This window comes from Capsicum annuum, chromosome 12 (assembly GCF_002878395.1).
Source record: "Capsicum annuum cultivar UCD-10X-F1 chromosome 12, UCD10Xv1.1, whole genome shotgun sequence".
NCBI classification, from domain to species: Eukaryota; Viridiplantae; Streptophyta; class Magnoliopsida; order Solanales; family Solanaceae; genus Capsicum; species Capsicum annuum.
This window is the reverse complement of record NC_061122.1, coordinates 112,061,684-112,084,246: the sequence shown is the minus strand read 5'-3', so window position 1 is coordinate 112,084,246 and position 22,563 is coordinate 112,061,684.

Genomic DNA, 22,563 nt, shown 5'->3' with positions numbered 1-22,563 from the left:
TAATTTTCACAACATAAGATCTGAATACCCAATCCACTACTGAAGAATCAACTACTAGAGTAGATACGTGCAATGTCATAGGTAATAAGTCATTAGTCAAGTCCAACGGTGGTGCATAATAAGAAAATATATAAGAATAAGTGGATACGAAATGAAAAAGCAAGATCCAACTTGCGCCACAGAAAAATTATATCAGTAATTATAGCATCTAATATCTCAGCCTCTGGTCTAGCAGGAACTACAAATAACTAACCATTCTTGCCACCCAGCTGGTAAGCTAACCAATATTTTTTCTTTTATGTCTGGGTACCACCTCAAGCACCCTAGTAAACAACTCTTCAACACATCACACCATATTTACCTGAGGGGTAAACTACCCTAATAGGAGAGTACCCTCAGATAAGATAAACATCACCCCTTGACAAGGGAAGTCTCACAAGAAATAAGCAAGAAGCCCATATGTAACACAAAAATCACGAGCAAAATAAGAACACACATATATGGCTAAACAAGAGTTTTCAACACGCCTAGTAATACCTAAAGATTAACCTCTCAAATACTAATGACTGCCTTATCCAGGACTACCACTAGCACCAGACTAACCTTCATCAGTAGTTTGAAGAGCTGCTTGAACTGGTCAACTAATCTAACAATGAGGATGAAAAAATAGATGCGGAGGATACCTAGCATAAGAAGTACCACCTCTAAATTGGTAACTACTATAGCTTCTACTAAATCTGCCCTGACACTTCAGCCTTTTCTCATGGCCCTCACGATGCATGTCCTCCATCACTATAGCATTATTAGAAACCTTAGAAAAAGACCTAACCATAATCTCTTATCTCTGAGTAGACATAAAAATGGGAAGTGTAAACCCACAAACAAAGCAACAAACACTCTAACACTCAATATCCAAGATAGAAATCACGTGTTTGGAAAACCCATGAAAAAGAGCCTCTTACTGAGCAATGGATAAAGACACCTTCTCCAATCTAGAATACTAATCTATAAATCGATCTCTAATAATGCACAACATATACTTCTCTTAGAAAATTTTGGATAATTAAGTCTATGAAAAGGGTGAAGATCCATCTAACATAGAACTCATAAATCTTCTCAACCAGTGTTGAGTTGACCAATCCATCTTAAAGATTATGTAATACACACCATGAGCCTCAATAAGTCCTAATCCATGAATCCTATTCTCACAAGCAGTAAAAACTCATACGCATCCTTTTTGGGAATACTAGAAAACCTTAGTCGGAGCCAGCAACAAAACCCTACCCAGCATTTTCTGCTCCTTAGCAGACATAGTAGGATGGGTCACAACTAGCTGAGTAACCCTCAACTAGACAATTGTTAGCATAGGGGGACCTCATCTCAAGCATTGCAACTACCAGCTACAATAATTTCCTAGTATTTTGCGACTCATCAATAATACCCAATAACTGAATAAAAAAATCTCAATGCAATGAAGAGGGAATAAGACATGTCAGTGCCTGGGATGGTCCTTTTCCCAATACTAGCTGAGGCAAGGAAATCTCTGGCTCTAGTGTAGGAAAAGTTTCTGGGGGAGTCCAATCCTTACCCTTAATAGTGGATACATCATGAGGCTGTCTTTAAATAGGGGAAATATCCCTAGAATGGGTCTCAGGACCCTTATCACGTATAAATAAAGCCAGAGTCCTAGGTATCTCGTAAAGAGTAAAGTCAAGAAAACATCCTACAACTTGACTCATACTCTTGGCACGATATGAGCGAAAGAAGTGAAGGACTCCTAAGAATGTTCCATATCATCCTAATAATAGGAAATAAACTTCAACATTTTGATCCATATGACAAAATTATAAACTTTATTTTGTTCCAACAATACTGGTGAAATCTCTACTCTGATAAAAATTTGTCATGAACCGACTAATGGGACAAGATGGAACCTCCAAAAACCCACCAGTTGGTATACCAGCATTATAACCCTGATCTAAAGGTATGGGTTACTTTGGTAGAAATGCCCATCAAGGGCCGCAATAGATGAACACAATAACAAATAACAATATTCCACAAGACAATCACTAAGGATACAAATTTCCTATAAAATAGTAGTATCAGTACAAAAGTATCTATATTTGACAATAGAAAATTACAACTTCAAGTCTAAATTGTATTACATATTTGTCTTGAATACAAAAGACTTTATAAGGATAGGAGGGAAATAGGTGACTCGAAACTCCAAAATCTCACCCTATCTCTGAATGGTCAACATAACACTATCTCAATACAATGGCAATAACTAGTACTTGGGTCTGCCCTAAAAAGGTACAGAAGTGTTATATGAGTACTAAAAGAACAAGTACTCTATAGACATCATCGACCGACTAGGATAAATTCTGACATAAAATGATATAAAGTAAAATAATAAATATAAGTCAAGGTACAAAATCGAACCTGAATTGTGTATATCATCACTGTACAAAACAACTAATTCGAAAGCATATAGAAACATGTACATATATATATATAATAGAAATAAAATTAATACAAAGTTCAACACACATACAACCAACAAGGTATAAGGGAAAAGAACCTACCACGGCACACCATACCATCAGGAAGTTTTAATATCCTGTACTTTCAGGCTAGAATTTAAACTTTCATTCTAATGCGTATAGACCTAAACCAAATGATTCCTTGTTAATATATGTGTGATGATCAAATCTATCATTTGGTAATACATTTGATCATGAATTAAGGTACCAAAAATCTCCTAACTCAATGAGGAGTTTAAACCTCTTCTATCGATTAAGTTTTTGATAAACGTCTCAACTTGGGTCAACTTCGATCAGCTATAACTTTTTGTATATAAATATTTATAGGGACTACTCTATATCAAATGAAAGGTCTTTGAATATTCTTTCCAACTCATTCGGTTTCACCTGAATCTGATATCGGAGCAAAATGTTATGCTTATTTTACTTCAGCATATTTGTTTGTCAATAAGTGACAACCTGAGTTGATAAGAAATCACCTAAGTGATGACCTATCGGCCAAGTCATCACCCCAAATTGGTGAGCCAGTATTTGTATCTTTTAAGTGAAAACCCGAGTTGATAGGCCATCACCTATGTGATGACCTATTAGCCCAAGACCTGTAACTTATAAAATTAGCTTCTGAGTGATGAATTGGTGCAATAGGTCATCACTTAGTTGACAACCTATCAACCAAGGTCGTTTCCCTTGAAATTCAAAATTTTCTATTTTAATTCGAAAGGATATTTTTGTATTTTTCCCCACCCTAAATTTCTCTCACATGATTTAAATCATCCAAAACACATTATAATTAGTGCTTTATCAATTTTAAAACATCTCAGATAATCTCTAATCTCAAGAATAAGAGAAATTAGGGTTTCCATTAAAGACCAAGAATCAATCTGTAAGTTTAAGATTTCCAAGTAACAAATAACTATTCGAGTTTTACTCTTTAAAATAAGTAATATAAGGTAAGTGGGGTATTACTAAACTACATGGACACGGTGAAATAGGTTTTAAGATGTTTAAATGTTGAGAAATCATGAATTTACAATGGGTTTTGAATTTACATTTACAATTGTGCATTGTGAAATCCTTTTTATGATAATGTTTTTGTCTTGTGGCCTTCCCCTAAATTAGATTTGTACTCGTATATAAGTATGTATGCATTTTTTATTTCTAATGTTGAATTGAGAGCATGAACAATTAAACTCTCTCTCTTGCTGTAAAGCCTCTTATTTTCATATGTTATGAATTATTCAATGGCATATTGAGAAGCATGATTCAAATGTCTTTAATATTGTTTAACCCTTGATTTTGGATATCAACCAAAGAGCGGGTGATTCTTGTTAATAGAAATTAAAAGTGGTGATTCAAAGAGATTGCATGGTTTGTTACAAAATACTTGACCATCATTTGTTTGTCGAAATATTGAAAAGAGATAATCCCTGCATAGTTTGAAATATGTTTTGAAAATAAGAACTCTCTTGCATTATTAAATGTTTTTGGTGGTCAGCTGAACCGATTGGATTGAAGGAAATATTGAATATTTTTATATGTCTTAGACATATGACTTGCAAGTCTTGTTATGACGGTACTAAAATCAGACAATGCCATAACAAACTTATTATCAAATAAAAGTTAGATTTCAATTAAATTTTTAGAATTTGAGTTTTAAAAGATGCATGTTTAGAAAAGGTTAAAAGTGGGCTAAAGATATGTTCGGTGGTTACATAAAGAAAAAATGAGTTCAGAAACCTTATTGTCTAAAATCATGCTTCGCTGATACGGGTTATTATGTCCTATAGAGGGATTATACACAAGCCTAGTTCCCTATAGTATATCATACTCAGACACTCCAACCCTTTCAAAAAATTTGGGTTGGGGGCTTCCCCACTGAATCAATGGAAGATTCCATATAGTCTATTTAATATAAGACTTATATGGTGTACCACCTTGCTCAGAAGTAAGGCAAAGAGTGAATCGTGGTTTTAAAGAAATGTTTAAAAGTCTTTGAAGTGTATCCATGTGTTTTCATATATTATATGTAAAAACTTTTATGAATTGCTTTCACTTATGTTATATATAAATACATTATTTTTGATTGCTCTACATACCAGTACATTTGTATTGATCCCCTATATTTTAGTATCTTAGTCTTAGTCTCGGGGGCGGCTAAGCTGTGGATTTATTGGTCAAAGATTTTCAGTTGGTGACTAGTGGCCTTGTTCCAGTCTTAAGACAGAGGTTATTTTCAGTTAGTAAAGATTTAGCGGACTAGTGTTAGATGTTTTTAATCCTTATGAGCTCATTCCACTATTGTGTAGTTTGAAATAAAAGGCGACCATGATTCTATTCTGTTATGTATTTCTATATTTTCTCTTTGTATATGAATGGTGTAAACAATTGCAAGTTAAAAGAGGTTCTCGGGTCTTCATGGTTCGAGATGTACGTCATGGTCATGGCCTCAGTTCGGGTCATGAAAAACTTGGTATTAAAGAACGGTTCATGGTCTCAGGGTGTCTATAAAATCATATCTAGTGGCATCTTGCTTATGCATTTATAATTCACCACACTTATAATTAGGAGGCTATCAAGCATTTAGGAGTTGTTTCTTATTCTTACATACTCTAGATCATGCTATAGCATTATTCATAAGAAAGTTATCCAAATTCCTTCTTTGTTCTAATTTTCATGGGTCATGCCTTACTGTCGAGGCGATAAAAGTCTAATAGTCTAGCTCTCCAGTGAGGTTGTTCTCTCTGATTGAGTCATCCATAAAGTTATGGGATATCATGAGGACTTGAGAGGAGTAAATTAGTGGTTCATAGTGTATTGATTAAAGTATATACCTTTATTCTGAAGCGTATTAAGTGTCCTTTCAAAATTCATATTGCAGATGTCATGCATAAGGGTAAAGATGTATAGTAAAATATTGGAACTGTATTTCCGCCCGAGTAGTAGTATATGTTAAAGTGGCATGACCCATTGGTAGTGAGATGGTTCAGAAGTTGGTGACATGATGAAGTACTTCATCTGCCTCTTTTTTTTCCTCCTTTTGTTTGTCGTATAATTTTGGATGTTTGTTCTAACAGCATTGTTCATCATGTCCCTATATACAACATTCTGTATAATACTTTGGCATGTAATCATACTGAATTTGAACCCATTTGGAGTTGATTTCACTTGTAACTTTATTTTCTCCATTAATTCGAATCCTTAAAGGTAATTTTGCTACTAAATCCACCTCAGCTTTTACTCGTGCACAACTGGGTCTAGGGTGATTTTTAGTAGCCATATAAACTGTAAGTGGTTTACCAACTGCAGAGCAATAGAAAATATTGCATCTCTTGTAAAAAAATTTATGGGTAAATCTAGCATTGAGATCTGACCTACTACCACTGTGGTTTCAACATCTGGTTTAAATGATGGATACCATTTCAAAGTCCTCAGCTGCCAATATTTATTCATTGATCCAATGTAAAAAGCTATAGTAGATATTAATCAAACATAATTCTTAAACATTTACAGCCTTAATAATACATGCCTATCATCTAAAACTCCAATAGTACATTGACCTTTGATTTTATTTTGAGCTGGAATAATTTTACAAAGAACTTCAATATATGGCTTACCATATGAGAATTTACCAATGATAGCATATTGTAAATTCTCTAGCATGATCAGATTCTTCACATATAATGATTTCCACGTAATTGTAGGTTCTCCTTGTAGCTTAATAATAGTTTTAAGAAAAACCCTAATATTATTAGTATCCACCACTTTAGGCTTGAATAGATCTGCATACTTCGAACTACAATCACCTTTTTAATTGTTTTGTTTACTTCCTTCAATACTCCTACTGTTACTTTTATCCAGTGGGATAGCCTCATCGGGTATGGTGGACATAATGGCCGGCGATGATTTTAGTATTAGTCAGCTATGAGATTAGAGTTTGACGAGAAGTAGCTTTATTTATACCTAAAATTAATATAAAACTTAAAATCTAATAACTGATGTGTTATGTAAGATAATATCTGAGTAAAATAGTGAGCCTTTATACTTAGTTTTTTCAAAAAAATTGTTCTATTATTATTTTTTGTTAGGCTTTTCTTTTAGGGAGGTTCTTCTAACCGACATAAACCATATGAGCTATCATGGACTCTAATGTCTCCTACCCACGTTGGTAGAGGTTGTCTACCCTTGCTATCAGAATAGAACATAGCTAGAGTGATCACTATACTAAACCCACAATGGGTATTAAAACCTATGGTGGCACGTAGTGCTAGGGCATAAGACATTGGAATCAAACCTATCTCCGTGCTAAATACTACTCCCTTACTTATATACTCATCTGGAGGAAATCCACCTTAAAATAGCATACAGGTTTTTTATGAAAACCAGTTATGCTTCTCTTTAACTATATGAATAATGTGGATTCCTCATCTTAGTTTAGGATCAAAATACCAATTCTCACTTTAAAAGCTATGTACATGATTATCAAAGTTTTATTAAAACATAATCTTCTTGAAATCTCAAGGCTTAAAGTTAGATATTAAACACATGCTTTAAACTCATATCAATTTATATTAAAATTTAGGATAAATATGATTCTTGTAATACTTCAATGATATCAAATCAACAAGGTGCAATATCATTCATATTCTAAATCATGTAAATTTGGAAACATAACGTAGGCACTTCTTGACGTACTAAGAACTTTAAATTTTGGGGTAATAATATGCTTCAAGAATATATAGAAATTTGGGCATAAACACTAATTCAAAACACGTAGTAAATTAATGCAATTTGGGCACAAGGGTGAAAGGGTACGCTTGTTCAAACCCCCACATACCTTATTTGGCTTTATTTGATGGAAAAAGTTGATCATGGAAGCCATGAGAACATTCATGGAGGATTTTATTGATGTTCTTGGCATAGAAATCTTAAGTTCTTGATTATCTTGAAGAGAATGTAATTGAATCTTCAAGCTCTTAGGAGATGACCTCAAAGGGAAACCCTAATCTTCTTTCTTGAGAGTGGAGAGGAGAAGGAGAGGTGAGAAACTGGTATAATAATGGGAAATACCATTTAAACAATGTTTTAAGTAATGGGGTAGGGTTTTAGGCTGAGGAAAAGATAAAAATACCCTTCCAGATTTGAATAGAAATTGGTGAATTTCATGAGTGATGACTTGGGCTGATAAGTCATCACTTATGTAATGGGTCATCACCCCAGGTCATCACTTGGAAGCTGAATTTCATGCTTTATTCATAAGCTGACGACTTGGGCTGATAAATCATCACATAGGTGACAACTCATTAGATCACGTTGTCACTTTATTGATCGGCTGACATGCTAAAATAAAATGGGCATAACCTTTTGCTCCTAGATTAGATTAAGGTAAAACCAAATGTGTTGGAAAAAATACTCAAATACCTTTCATTTGATATTTAGTGGGACCTCTAATTCATTTTATACAATAAGTTATAATCGATGGAAGTTGAACCAAGTTGAGACATTCCCTAAAACTTAATCGATAGAAATGTTCTCAACTCGTCTTTGAGTTAGGAGATATTTGTGTCCTCAATTCATATAGAAAGGTATTCCCACACTATGAAATTTATCATTATACATATATTAACAAGGAATAATTGGGTTCAAGTCCGTACTCAAAGGAACAACAATTTAAATTCTATCTCAGAAATGTGGGATGTTACATTATCTCCCCCTTGTAATCATTCATCCTTGAATGATGGGTAGGAACTTGTTAAGGATTTGAATGTATGGAATAATGTGCAAAATATATTTGTTTTACAAAATGACACAACTTAGTTGAAATATTAAAACCTTTATCATGAAATTGATTTTTTAGCTGACTTCCTTAACTTACTATAAGGAGCTGATTTAAGAATTTAAAATTTGGTTAAAGGGTTCATGATACAATCATTCATATTGAACCGTGAAGTGATAAATTATGAAAGCATGAATCATGATATAATGAGACTAAGATCATACAATGGGTATTAAAATATCTGAGTTGGAACACTTGGAAAACTATGATAATTCACTAACACTTATGAACTAGATCACGACTATATAGTTAAATTTGAAACTGATGCGTGAAGCATCAACTGAGCCGAATTAGTAATTTGCATAAATTCAAACATCTTACCTCAAGGAATAACCTTACTCATGAAACTTTGGGTATTAAGATTAAATGAAATGTTTGAAATCTATAGGAGCTTATCTGCTTGATTGCTAAACTGGATTGCAGGCTATACAAACTGAATAATATTGAAAGCTTATACTCAACTTGAGTATTTCTTCAACTATCTTTCTAATAAGCTCTAATAATATTAGGGAGAAATGAATTCTTCAGCATAATCTGAATAATATATATGAATAAGGAGTCATAACATGGCTATAACTCTGTAACATGGGACATAGACATATAAATCTTAAGTAAGGATAGAATTACTAAACCTTAGGCAGAGGAACTTTTTATTTTCAAGCTTGGAAACGCTTCTAAAATGGTCCCTCCACTATACTCAAAATCACAAGTTACAACACGCCACACCATAATACTAGTATAAACCACATGATTCAATCTTCTATGTCTTTTTATAGATGAAAGACTAAGCATAACATACCTTACAACTTCAATCACTAACTCTGAACTCTTATTATGGATTCACTAGTGCATATTGTATTCCTTCACTTATATCCCGACATGACATTCAATCCTATCATTATATCAACATATGAACTTCATGACAACAAACCTTAAAGGTAAAATTTTCATATTCTCTAAGCCTTTATCAACAACAACTTTCTTACACTATGCATTAAGAAGACATACTAAGAATTCTACACTAACTAAGACATATACCAAAGATTCTCCTCAATATTCCCTCATCCTCTAGCCTTAGATAGAAAACATAAGTAATCTTTCTTAATGAGTTTCATGAGCTCCGTCTTATCTAAACCATTGTTTATTCATTATCATCACCGCTATCTTAACATAATATGAGGTCACTGAAGGGCTAACACATGAGGACCGAAAGCACTAAAGAATACTAGGGCATAGTCATTCAGGGTTAGTTTACCAATTATATGATTTATTATACCCTAGACTATAGAGCAAATTTGTTGCAATTTAGATTAGAGTTTAGTAAATAGGTCCCACAAACTTAGAGTAATGGCTTAAAGATAAGGGGGAGATGGTAGAATAGGTAACCTAGTTAGGCTTCCATATTCTAGTAGTGATGCTAGTGTAGTGTAGAAAAGAAATAAGGGAGGAAGATGCCCAACCCATTCACATCTATGTACAAAGTGTTATACTTCCGTTATCATGATACTTAGTCATGCGTTACATGTCATCTTGATGACCACAATTAATATTAATGTACCTTATCGAAAAATCTTGAACGCTTTCAAATCCCAGTATAAGGAACTCTACTGCACTAATCAGTTGTAGTCATATTCCCTAAATTATGAACTCCAAATTCAGGTCATGCAGGTCATGACTCATGTACTAATGCTTTATAGTATGTTCAGTTCTAGTACTCATGCAACACTCATAACGATCAATGAATAATAGAGTTATATCATGTATATCCTTATATGTTGCTTGTACTTTCTTGAGAGATACAACTCTTAGCCCTTTATAGCCCCAACAATCTTCATTTAACAACTTAAAATTGACTAACTTAGAATTTTGAACTCCTCTTTCTATTAACTCAACCGTCAAAGATTCAAACTTATATTCTAACACATAATATGGATATCCCCAAATATTTAACAACCATACTGCCTTCATACTAATCTACAAATATCGAATCTCTAAACTTAATTTCTACCTAAACCATGAGAACTACTATTACCCTGTGAACATCATATACTTACACTCTATTAACTCAAAAAACATACTTGCCTCACTAAACACATAACATAGCCTATCAAGATCGCATCTTCAAATTATATCCTTTCCAAAACATAAAAATCAAGATCATATTTAAAAGACTCTCAACCACTCTGCATAAATCTTCAACTTATTTACTACGAACACCATGCATGGTATAGCAAGAATTCTTCTACTTAGCCACACAAGGGTACTATTAACCACACAAAATACCTAATAAACTTCTAAAATATTGCAGCCCCATATCACCTTGGGCGCACATCTACATTATACTTAATTATGAATACATGAACTTAAACTGCGTCCTGCGCTGTTCAAGCCTACTAGATCACTTAAATATAACTAACATCACTAACTACATAGTAATTATTTCCACCTTGATAATCATCCAATGTTCAAACTTTATGTCTAGTACCAGGCAAGATGAACAACACAATGTCACATACTCTTCTCATTTAGAAGACATAAAATAAAGCATCAAGAAACACTAGTACACTAGAACCTCATAACAACGATAATTTATCAAAATCCTATGACATACCTTAGAAAAATTTTGTTAATGCATCCTTCTTCTACACATTAGGACTATTCGCCTGTCTATAAACCTAAATATCCTTTTTAGCGCTATAAGCCTAAATTCACAGTACTTATCCACTCAATAGTTTCTTTAATAGTATATACTTTTCTAACACAATAAATACTATCAATAAATCTTTTCATACTTTAAGAAAACAATAAGTCAGCTTAGCTAATAACTTCTTCTCTACATTCCACTAAACCAAAACACTAGGACATATCACTTCACTACTAAGTTAATCATATGCAACAATTCAGCTATATAAACATAATAAATTGCCCTTACCACCTTTCTTGTCACTACAATTCTAAACCCATACTTCCAATAATAAAAAGGTAGACCTATCTTGTCACTAGCGAGATCCTATCAAGCACTTTGTGTAACTTTTAAAGATATAAACAATAAATCTAAGAAGGTTATCTTGGGAGAAATTGGAACTTGCTAAATGTGTTATCCCAAGAATAACTCACAGATATAGAATTATGGAGTAACAAACAAATCAACATAAGTTTTTGAGGGAACAAATTTGTGGCACAATCTAGAGTATGAAAGAAAGAAAAATTTTCTTAAATGACCTATATCCTCTCAAAGAAAAGTACAGACGTCTCTGTACCATTCTAGAAGACTCTACTAGTCACAACTTCATAGACACCCTAGGACACTTGAACCTTATGCTCAGATACAAAGTTTGTAATAACCCGTGACTGCCCCTTTCCATAAGGATCACAGGTGATCCCAAGCTAATCCTTGTACTAGCATAGATCATGAGAAATTGAATATAATTCATAAATTTAAATGGAATATAAGGAAGATCAATTTTTTATTAATTCGATTAATACAAAGCTATGTAAAAGTTATTAGAACTTTATTTAGACAAAACAAAACTAGAATAAAATATATTATCTCTACTGACAATCTATGAAGCCTCTACTATAATGACTATAGGTAATTGGGACACGACTCCAACTAGCACTAATAAATACATATGAGTAAGAAAGTAAAGTAAATGAATAACATCTAACTGAAGTCCCCAAAGTAGGTGGACTCATCATCTATTGTCTGGAGTCTACAACTGAACTTGTACATACATTATGAGACAGTGTAGCACATAGACGTATGTGTGGATCAGTACTTTTGGAATGTACTAAGCATATGGGGTGAATGCATAAGTAAAACAATATCTGAAAGTTTATATAAACTTGTAAAAGGGTGCATGCTAAGTGTAAATGACTCATATTGGGTTGAATAACTGAAAGTTAAAAATCACAAATCATGAATAATAAAGCACACTTTATAAATCTTGTGAGCTATAATAAGTTGTTCTAAAAGTTGTACTTTTACTCTTTATAATAGTGGAATAAGTAGGACTGAAGTTAAGTCTATTTTAAAATCATGCAGACTAAGTGTAAAAAGGACTCACTTTTATATCTGTAAACTAACAGCTAAAATCTAATAACTGATGTGTTATGTAAGGTAATATCTTAGTAAAATTCTGAGCCTTTACACTTAATTTTTTTTAAAACAGTTATGTTAGGATTTTCTATTAGGGAAGTTCTTCTAATGGACATAAACCATATAAGTTATCAGGGAGTCCAACATATATCACCCACCTTGGTAGAGTTATTCTAGCTTTGCTATCGTAGTAGAACCTAGCTTGAGTGAAAATAGTACTGAACCTACTATGGGTATTAAAACCTATGATGGCACATAGTTCTGGGGCATGAGAAATTAGAATCATACCCAACTCGATGCTAAATACTACTCCCTTTCTTATATGATTATTGTGGAGGAAATCCACCTTAAAATAGCATAAGGGTTTGTAATTTAAAACAGTTTTGCTTCTCTTTTATCTAAAACATAAATTAAATGTACAATGTGGATTCCTCATCTTAGATTAGGATCAATAGATCAATTCTTGGTATAAAATCTGAGTACATGAATATTAAAGAATTCTTTAACATAATCTTCTTGAAATCTCAAGGCTTAAACTTAGGGCTTAAACCCATGCTTTAAACTCGTATCAATTTATATCAAAATTCAGGCTAACTATGATTCTTGAAATACTTCAATGATAACAAATCAACAAGGTGCAATCTCATTCATAATCTAAATCATCTCAATTATCAAACATAACATAGGTACTTCTTGATGTACTAAGAACTTTAAATTTCATGGTAATAACATGCTTCAAGAATAAATATAAATTTGGGTATAAACCCAATTCAAAACAAGTATTTAAATCATAAGTTAATGAAATTTGGGCACAAGGGTGAAAGGGTACCCTTTTTTAAAACCCCACATACCTTATTTGGCTTGATTTAAAGGAAAAAGTTCATTATGAAAGCCTTGAGAATGTTCTTGGAGGCTTTTCTTAAATTTATTGTCTTAGAAACCTTAATTATTGATTATCTTGAAGGGAATGTATTGGAATCTTGAAGCTCTGGGGTGATAACCTCAAAGAGAAATCCTAATGTTCTTTCTTAAGAGTGGTGAGGAGAAAGAGAGGTGAGAAACTGGTATAATAATAGGAAATAGCATTTAAACCATATTTTAAGTCATGGGGTAGGGTTTTAGGGTAAGGAAAAGATCAAAATAACCCTCGGAATCTGAATATTAACTATTAAAATACATAGGTGACGACTTTGGCTGATAAGTCATCACTTAGGTGATGGCCCGTCACCTTAGGTCATTACTTGGAATCTAAATTTTATGTTTTCAACCTAAGGATGATGACTTAGGTTGATAAGTCATCACATACATGATGGCCCATCAACTCAGTTTGTCACTTTGTTGTCAGGCTGACATGCTAAAGTGAAATTGGCCTAACCTTTCGCTCCAATATCAAATTAAGGTAAAACTAACTGTGTTGAAAAGAAGCCTCAAAAGACTTTCTTTGATATAACGTTGGACCTCTAACTTTGTATATACAAGAAGTTATGGTCAATGAAAGTTGACCCATATTGAGACATTCACTGAAACTTAATCTATAAAAATGTTCTTAACTTATCTTTAAGATAAGAGATATTTGTGATACCATTTCACATACAAAAGTATTCCCACACTAGATAATTGATCATTATACATATATTAACAATGATTAATTGGGTTCAAGTTCGTACGCATAAAAATAATGATTTAAATTCTAGCCCAAAAATGTGTGGTTTTACACAAGTAGAGTCTTTCGTATGGGTGTGTTGTGCAACACACTTATAATCAGGAGTTTACTGGACATTTAAGAGTTTTTTCTTATTCTTTCATACTCTTGGTCGTGCTATAGCTTTGTCCATAAATAAGTTATCAAAATTCTTTCCTTGTTGTAATATTCATGGGCCATGCCTCATTGTTTAGGCAATGCAAGTCTAAGAGTCTCGCTTCCCCAGAAAGTTAGTTCCCTCTGATTGAGTTATCCATAAAATTATGAGATAGCACAAGGACCTACGAGGAGTTTATTAGTGCTTCAAGGTGTACTAATTGGAGTGTATACCTTTATCTTGATGAAATCATGCTTTTCAGCCTGAGGTCCGAAGTCTATTATGTCCCCTTTAAAAATTCATGTTGTAGATGTCATGCATTAGGGTAATGGTGTATAGTAGAATGTTGGAATTGCATTTCCACCCGATTAGCAGTATATGTGAAAGTGTCATGACATATTGGTAGTGAGATGGTTCAAAAGTTGGTGACATGAAGTCACAAGGTTAGCAGTTAGAGTGAGGGTGATTTTTGTTTAAATAAGTACTTTTAGTTGTTAAATCATCGATTGAGGAGTGAGTTTCCAACTTATAGTAGTAGATTAGCGGTGTAGCAATAGTTTTTTATTGTGTGGTAGTTTGTAAAAGAAGTGGCTGACTATGATAATTAAGTATTTAAAATAGGGAACGATCTCAGAATGGATAGTTATATTGGTTGTATAAATTATTTATAGGTTTGAATGGAGAGGGTCAGATTAGTCAATAAGTTATGGGTAAAGACTCATTGGCGTAAGTGGAATTTAAAGGTAGTCTAAATATATGCTTGAGTTAGTATGATGGGAGACATTAGAATATGCTGATAACATTGAAATGGGTTATATTATAAGAATAAGATCGACTATATTTATTTTGTGGCTTTACCCCCATTTGATTTTTTTTTCTCATGTAGTTGTAATTTAGTACTATTTGTCAGAAGGTATGTAGTAGATTTAGAGGTGCTGTAGTAATGTCATGGAGAGGATAACTTATGGGTCATAGTTAAGTAAAGGAATATACTTAGGTTGATATTTCTATTTGAGGGAATACAATAATATGTGGCATGCTTCATTGATATTACATGATTGGGGTTAGACAACAGGCTTGAACTTTAGATCTGGAATGTGGTGGTAAAATAGTAGCTTATGATTAATGATGTATGTTTTGTAGGAATGAATTAGTAGGATTACTATGATTTATGATAGATCCTAGGTTGATAATTTATGAAAAGTCTAAGTGCTAATTGTGAGATAATTATGTACATGATGACTTGTATAAAAAATAATGGATTGTGGTTGAGTCATTAAGTGGATAAGTGTGTAAGTAGAAATGAATAAGTTCAACCACGAGGTAGCATATTGTTAGATAAGGTGTGATGTGTATTGGTGCAACATGTACCTAGGTTTATTCTTGATTTTTATAGAATGGAGAAGTCTGGAAAGTTATATATAGTGTTATCTAAAGTTGAATTAAGGAAATATTGGTAGCGAATATGTGCCTTTGGTATAGTTTTACAATTTTTTTTATGTTGTATGTTATGTGAATGGCGATCTAATGTTAGAATGTTATGTAGTGGAGAGTGGATTTTTTTGTGTTAAGAAGTGAGGATATGTATGCTCATGAGACTGTGAGTTGTAGATTAATAGCTTTAGAGGATAGAGAAAAAAATTAATAGTAGAGTTCTTAGAAAACAATGCCTTTAGAATATAGTTATAAAGGGGGAGTTTATCATTTATGTGTATGGTGATACCCCAGTGTCTTGTGTGTTATACAAGTAGATTTAATGAGAAGATATGTCCTTAAGTTTAGGATTGTGACTTTGATCTAAGGTACAGATGATGAATTAAGGTAGTTCCCAAATTTTCTCCTGGTGTCAAGTTTCAAGTAAGAATAATAATAAATAAATCCCTATTAAAGCAAGCTCCTCCTACTTCAATTTGAAAGGACATCTATCAATGTCTTATGCATTCAAGTATTGTCTATGTCTAAGTTTTGAGATCTTCATGTAACTCATGTCATGTTTCGACCTCCAAACTCGAAAAAATAATGTCTCTTAGTGATCCAATATTTCAAGAATCCAAGTTCTATGATATGTTTCTCATGAACCATAAATTCTTGTCCCAAATCATGCTTGGTTCTAAGGAACTGTACTTTCATATGTTTCTGATTCATTTTTATGTGGGGATAAATAAAAATGATAAAGTTGCGTGAACTTATGACTCTTTTAGCTCTAAAAATGAGAAGCGATAGCTTCGAGTAGAAGTCCTTGTCTCAATCGTGGACTTCATGAATTCCAAACTTATGTTATACATCTCATGATATATGTGCTCATGTTTCTCACTATGGTATGTCCTAAAAACACATTCTATGTTGCATTTTTGCCAAAGCATCTTTTTACATGTGATCCAGAAACTTTATATATGAAGTACTTTGTGATTGTATTGTATCTTTACCTCATGTCCCACCTTGAGTAGATCAACAAATATTGGTTATAATTGAGTAATGTTTCTCCTATTCTTGAGGCTTTTGCACAAGTCCCTTAATGACCCTCCGTATGTTAGTATGATAGTGGTTGTGAAAGTGTAGTAGTGTGTTAAGTAAGGGAGTAGATGTTTTTGATGGTGAAAATTTTGATGTTATTTCTTGAGCTAAGATTATAGGAGAAGGTGGAAGAAGAAGATGAACTTTCATTACGTGAAATAGTTATGAAGGAGAGATGTGGTGAAAAAATCATTGCGAGAATGATTAAAGTCATTGGTCTTAGTAGGGAGATCCTTGAAGTTGGTGTAGTAATGATAGGCTTTAATGTTGTGATTGATGAAACCAAAAATAATCTTGTTACGTGGTTGGTATTCTTTGATTTAAAACCCGAGTGCGTTTTTTAGTAGTGACAAGGTGAAGTAATTTTCTTAGTGGTATGTAATGTACAGGGTTCCATAGCTTAAATTGGGACTTTTTACCTCCGAGTGAGGATTCAACGTAGAAGTACTATGTAGTGAGATTCAAACTCTTGTTGTTAGATGTGTGATGGGGGAATCATATGTTTGAAACGATGAAGTAAGTTTTTTACTCTTTGGGTCATTGAAGAGTAGTTTCACTAAGTTTATGTCTATTCATTTTACCTTGTAAAGTAGAGGATGCTTTCATTTCTTATCTCCCGCGAAATCTTATTTAATTATTTGTACAGATGAAAATCAGGCCTATTATCACCAAATTAACTAATGCCTCATGTTGTGACGATAATGATTCATAGAACTCATGTGCAAGATCATCCGTATGTAAAGTTTCATTACCTCATGCTTTGTGCTATGCTTTTCCCTACGGGTTATCATGAAGCTTTTTTGATGAATTTGCATATTTTTTTGAGGAAAGATATTTAATGTGAGGATACACTCCTTATTCTATACTAGTAGAGCTTCAGCATGTCCCTACCCATTATTCGGGGATGAATGATCCCAAGGGGGAGATAATGTAACACCCGGCACCTTTGTGCTAAAATTTAAACCGTCGTTCCAATGTGCATAGACTCAAACCAGATGATTCCTTGTTAATATATGTGTGGTGACAAATTGAGGTCACAAAAATCCTATAACTCAAAGACGAGTTAAAAACTCTTCTATCGATTATGTTTTTGGTGAACGTCTCAACTTGGGTCAACTTCTATCGACCATAACTTTTTGTATATAAATATTTAGAGGGCCTACTATATCAAATAAAAGTCCTTTGAATTTTCTTTCCAACTCATTTGGTATCACCTTAATTCTATATCAGAGCGAAAAGTTATGCTCATTTTACTTTAACATGTTTTTCTATCAACAAATTGACGAGCCGAGTTGATAGGCCTAAGTTACGACCTATCAGTCAAGTCGTCACCACAAACCATTGAGCCATTATTTTCAACTTCTAAGTAACAACCCTGAGTTTATAGGCCATTCACCTAAGTAATGACCTATTAGGCCAAGTCGTCACCCAAAACCAGCACCTCATAAAATCACTTTGTTTATGATGACTTTGTATGATAGGTCATCACTTGGTTGAGGGTATTTTGGTATTTTATCCCACCTTAAATTTCTCCCACATGATTTAAATCATCTGAAACATGTTATAATTCATCTTTTATCATTTTTAAAACTTCTCAAATCCTCTCCACTCTCAGAAACAAGAGAAATTAAGGTTTCAATCAAAGATAAATAATCAATCCTTAAGTTCAAGATTTTCAAGAAACAAATCAACATTCGAGTTTTAATTTTTAAACTAAGTAATCTAAGATATGTGGGGTTTTCCTAAACTACGTAGGCATGGAGAAATCGTTTTTGATAATGTTTAAATGTTGAGAAATCATGAAATAGCAATGGGTTTTTAATTTACATTTACAATTGTGCATTGTGAAGTCCTTTTTATGATAATGTTTTGGTCTTGAGGGCATCCCCTAAATTATATATGTACTCATAAATAAGTATGTATGCATTTATTATTTCAAATGTTTAATTTAGAGCATGAAAAATTAAGATCCCTCTCTTGTTGTTAATCTTCTTGTTTTCATATGTTATGAATTATTCAATTGCATACTAACAAGCTTGATTAAAAGGTCTTTACTATTGTTCAATCTTTGATTTTGGATATGAACTAAAGAGAGGGTGATTCTTGTTAATATTAAAGAAAGGTGGTGATTCCAAGAGATTGCATGATTTGTAATAAAATACTTGATCACGATATGTTTGTTGAAATGTTGAAAAGAGAGAATCCCTACAAAGTTTTAAATATGTTTTGAAAATAGGGAACTCTCTTGTATTGTTAAATATTTTTGGTGGTCAACTAAACCGATTGCACTAAAGGAACTATTGCATATTTTTATATGGATTAGACATATGACTTGCAAGCCTTGGCATGAGCATTCAAAAATCAGACAATGCCAAACAGACTTAGAACAAAATAGAAGTCAGATTTCCATTAAATTTTTTGAATTTGAGTTTTGAAAGATGCATGTTCAGAGAAGGTTAAAAATAGGCTTAAGAGATGTTAGGTGGTTACCCGAAAAAAGTATGAGTTCAAATAACTAATTGCCCATAACCATGTTTTTCTGATATAGGTTATTAAGTCCCCAACAGGGATTACACACTAGTCTAGTGCCCTATGGCATATCACAGTCAGACATTCCAATCTTTTCGGTAAACTTGGGTTGGGGGCTTACCCGCAGAGTCAATGATAGATTCTATAGAGCCCGTGGTATATCAAACTTGTAGGGTGTACCACCTAGCTCAGAAGTAAAACAAAGAGTGTGTCATGGATTCAAAGGAATGCTTCAAAGTCTTTGAACTGTACCCATATGTTTTAATATATTATATCTAAAAATTTTTATGAATTGCTTTCACTTATGTAATACAAAAATACATTATTTTAGATACCTCTGCGTACAAGTACATTTGTATTGACCTCCTATATTTAAGGATCTTAGGCTCTGTCTAAGTGGCCCTCTAAGCCATAGGTTGATTGGTCAGAGATTTACAGTTGGTGAGCCTTCATTATTATGGGAGGACTAATGTATAGGTTCTTGTTAATTTATTTTGTTTCATGGCCCGACTAGAGCCTTGTCTTAGTCTTCAAAAAGAGGTTATTTTTAGTTAGTAAAGATTTTGCAGACTACTGTTAGATGTTTTTTATCTTTATGAACTCATTTCAGTATTGACTAGTTTGAAATAAAAGTTGACCATGATTATATTTTGTTATGTATTTTCGCCTTTTCTCTTAGTAAATGAATGGTGTGTATGATTGCAAGTTAGAAGAGGTGCTCAAGCCTTCATTATTTGGGATGTTCATCACGGCCAGGGCCTGTGTTTGGATCATGATAGAAGTACACCCAAAGAACACAAGTAGAGAACTAATCACAACGTCCTATTCCACCGAAGAGTGCCCCAATAGATTAATTCATCAATGCATAAAGAGTATGTGTAGACACAACCAACTCACATTTAGCATGATTCCCATATTTCTATCAATAACCATTTGCCAAGTCCCATAATGATTATCAATTAACACAATTAAACACTACAAAACAAATATAATAATAACCATCGTTATTTAGCTATTTAGAGATCTTTGAAATTTTAGTATAAAAATTACTACTTACCACAATTTAACTAAACAAGATCCACCAGTTAATCTTCTAGACATTTTTGTCATCCTGTAAACATAACCACTTTGCATTGACAACTAGTAATAAATATAACCCATTAAACTAGACGAATTCCATAGCAATACCATCTATTCAAACCAAGTATATTTACTATGTGAATCCTTAATTCTACACAATATTACACCTACCAAGTAGTCTTAGTTAAATAATCGGCATATTCTACTCCTATTCACTATTTAGTTTTAACAAAAGCCACACCACTCAACTAGTGATTAATGGTAGAGAATTATAGACAACTTCAAAAGGAAAACATCATAATCCTAATGCTCATATGGCGTAATCATACAAGGGCTTCACCACACATATACATATATATATATATATATATAAATACTTACTATACCTAACATCACCACACTATCAATATCTCCTCCAAGTTCACCGGGCATGATCATAATATCGTTACCTCTTCCAAATTTATCAAACATCATCACAAAATCAATATATCTTCTGGTTCTACTAGGTATCAACATATGATTAATATTACCTCCATCCTTATCGGGCATAACAATGATATCAATATATCCTCCGGCCTAACCGGGCATCACAATATCATAAATATTTACCATAGCATCAACAGTTAAGATACCATAAAGATATACGTGAATATATAGGTGTAACCAATTATTGCAATTCATAAATCCCACAAATTATAAAATTAAAGAGAAACAAGGAAAGGCATATCATAGTATCTCACCATTCATTATCGACACATTATAATAGTAGGTGCATGAACATACATATCCATATGAGAGGAACACTCAACTCATTACCTGTCTTAACATGATTATTAGCATTATCATTTACAAGTCATGGTTATAGCTTCTAGAATATCTTTTATTAGTCATGCTTCACATTCCTAGAACAAAGGGTTCTGTTGGAAAAAATATAAGTTCAGCCACTAAGCCTGAGTATAATAAGTGTAATAACATAATGCAAGACTCACGTAGTGGACTAGTCAACAAATCAAGTGATATCATAATCATGGATTCAATGTACAAGACTGTCTATTTCTTTTTAAATAGCAAAATAGGACCATAATCAAACATATGCATTATTTTCGAATTTATATCATAAATAAATCATTTAACGATTTTGGAAATAATACTAAACAAAGTGTATTCTAGGCGCTCCACACATATATAAGTGTATAATGAAGTTATCAAGTTCACCTTCTAATATCCCAAATTACCTTCCTCAAGTCTAACTTCTACGAAGAACTGGACTTGGTTATCTACATCATGTCTCAATGACTTGTCAATCCTCACTAGTTTTGTAGGACAATTATTCCTCAAGTTTTACACATAGGTCATCTAAGAAACTAAAGCTGAATTCACAACTGTACAAACTTTGACCACATACTGTTGAGGTAAGTGAACAAGGTTACTCCCATCTAACTACAGCCACTAGAGCATTCTCATGCTATTCATAAGAAAACAAGTCCAACTAACCAAGGTTCTAGTCTAAGATTCAAATATCATTCTTATTAAGTTCAATAGCCAATATACTTCAACTAATCCAAAATATTACCATTTACTATATTAACATCTAAGACCCTGCCCAATCTTAACAAAATATCAAAGCCATGCAAGAATAAAGCTCAATCTAAGTTCAAGCAAGCCTAACCTACCTCAATCCTATGTATATCTTACGAACCAACAATCTTTGTATACTCTTTCCTCGAAGCTTCTTCCACGAGCCAAGCAATCAATAACACAATCTATGCATTATTACGAGAATAACATCACTCATATTGCCCAATTTTTCTTTTAATCTGAAACAATACCAAAAACCCTTAATTGGGTCCCATATACGAAAAATAAATTTTCGAGGCCAACCCATTGTTCAAATACTATAAGGGAGTTATACCCCTCAAGTAATTTATGTAATCAACCATACTTGGGGCTAAAATCAAGCCTTATGCCTTATAGGGTTTTAGTCTACAAATAAATAAATAAACAGCTCAAATTGAAAGAATCTTACCTTCTTATTAATGATAATTGTGTAAAGACAAGTTGTCCAAGCATCCAATCCACGCACAACTCACTTTATGGATTACAGACTTTATTATGGTTTTAGAGCTCAAGTGGGAGACGCAAATGATCAATTCCTAGACAAAAGAG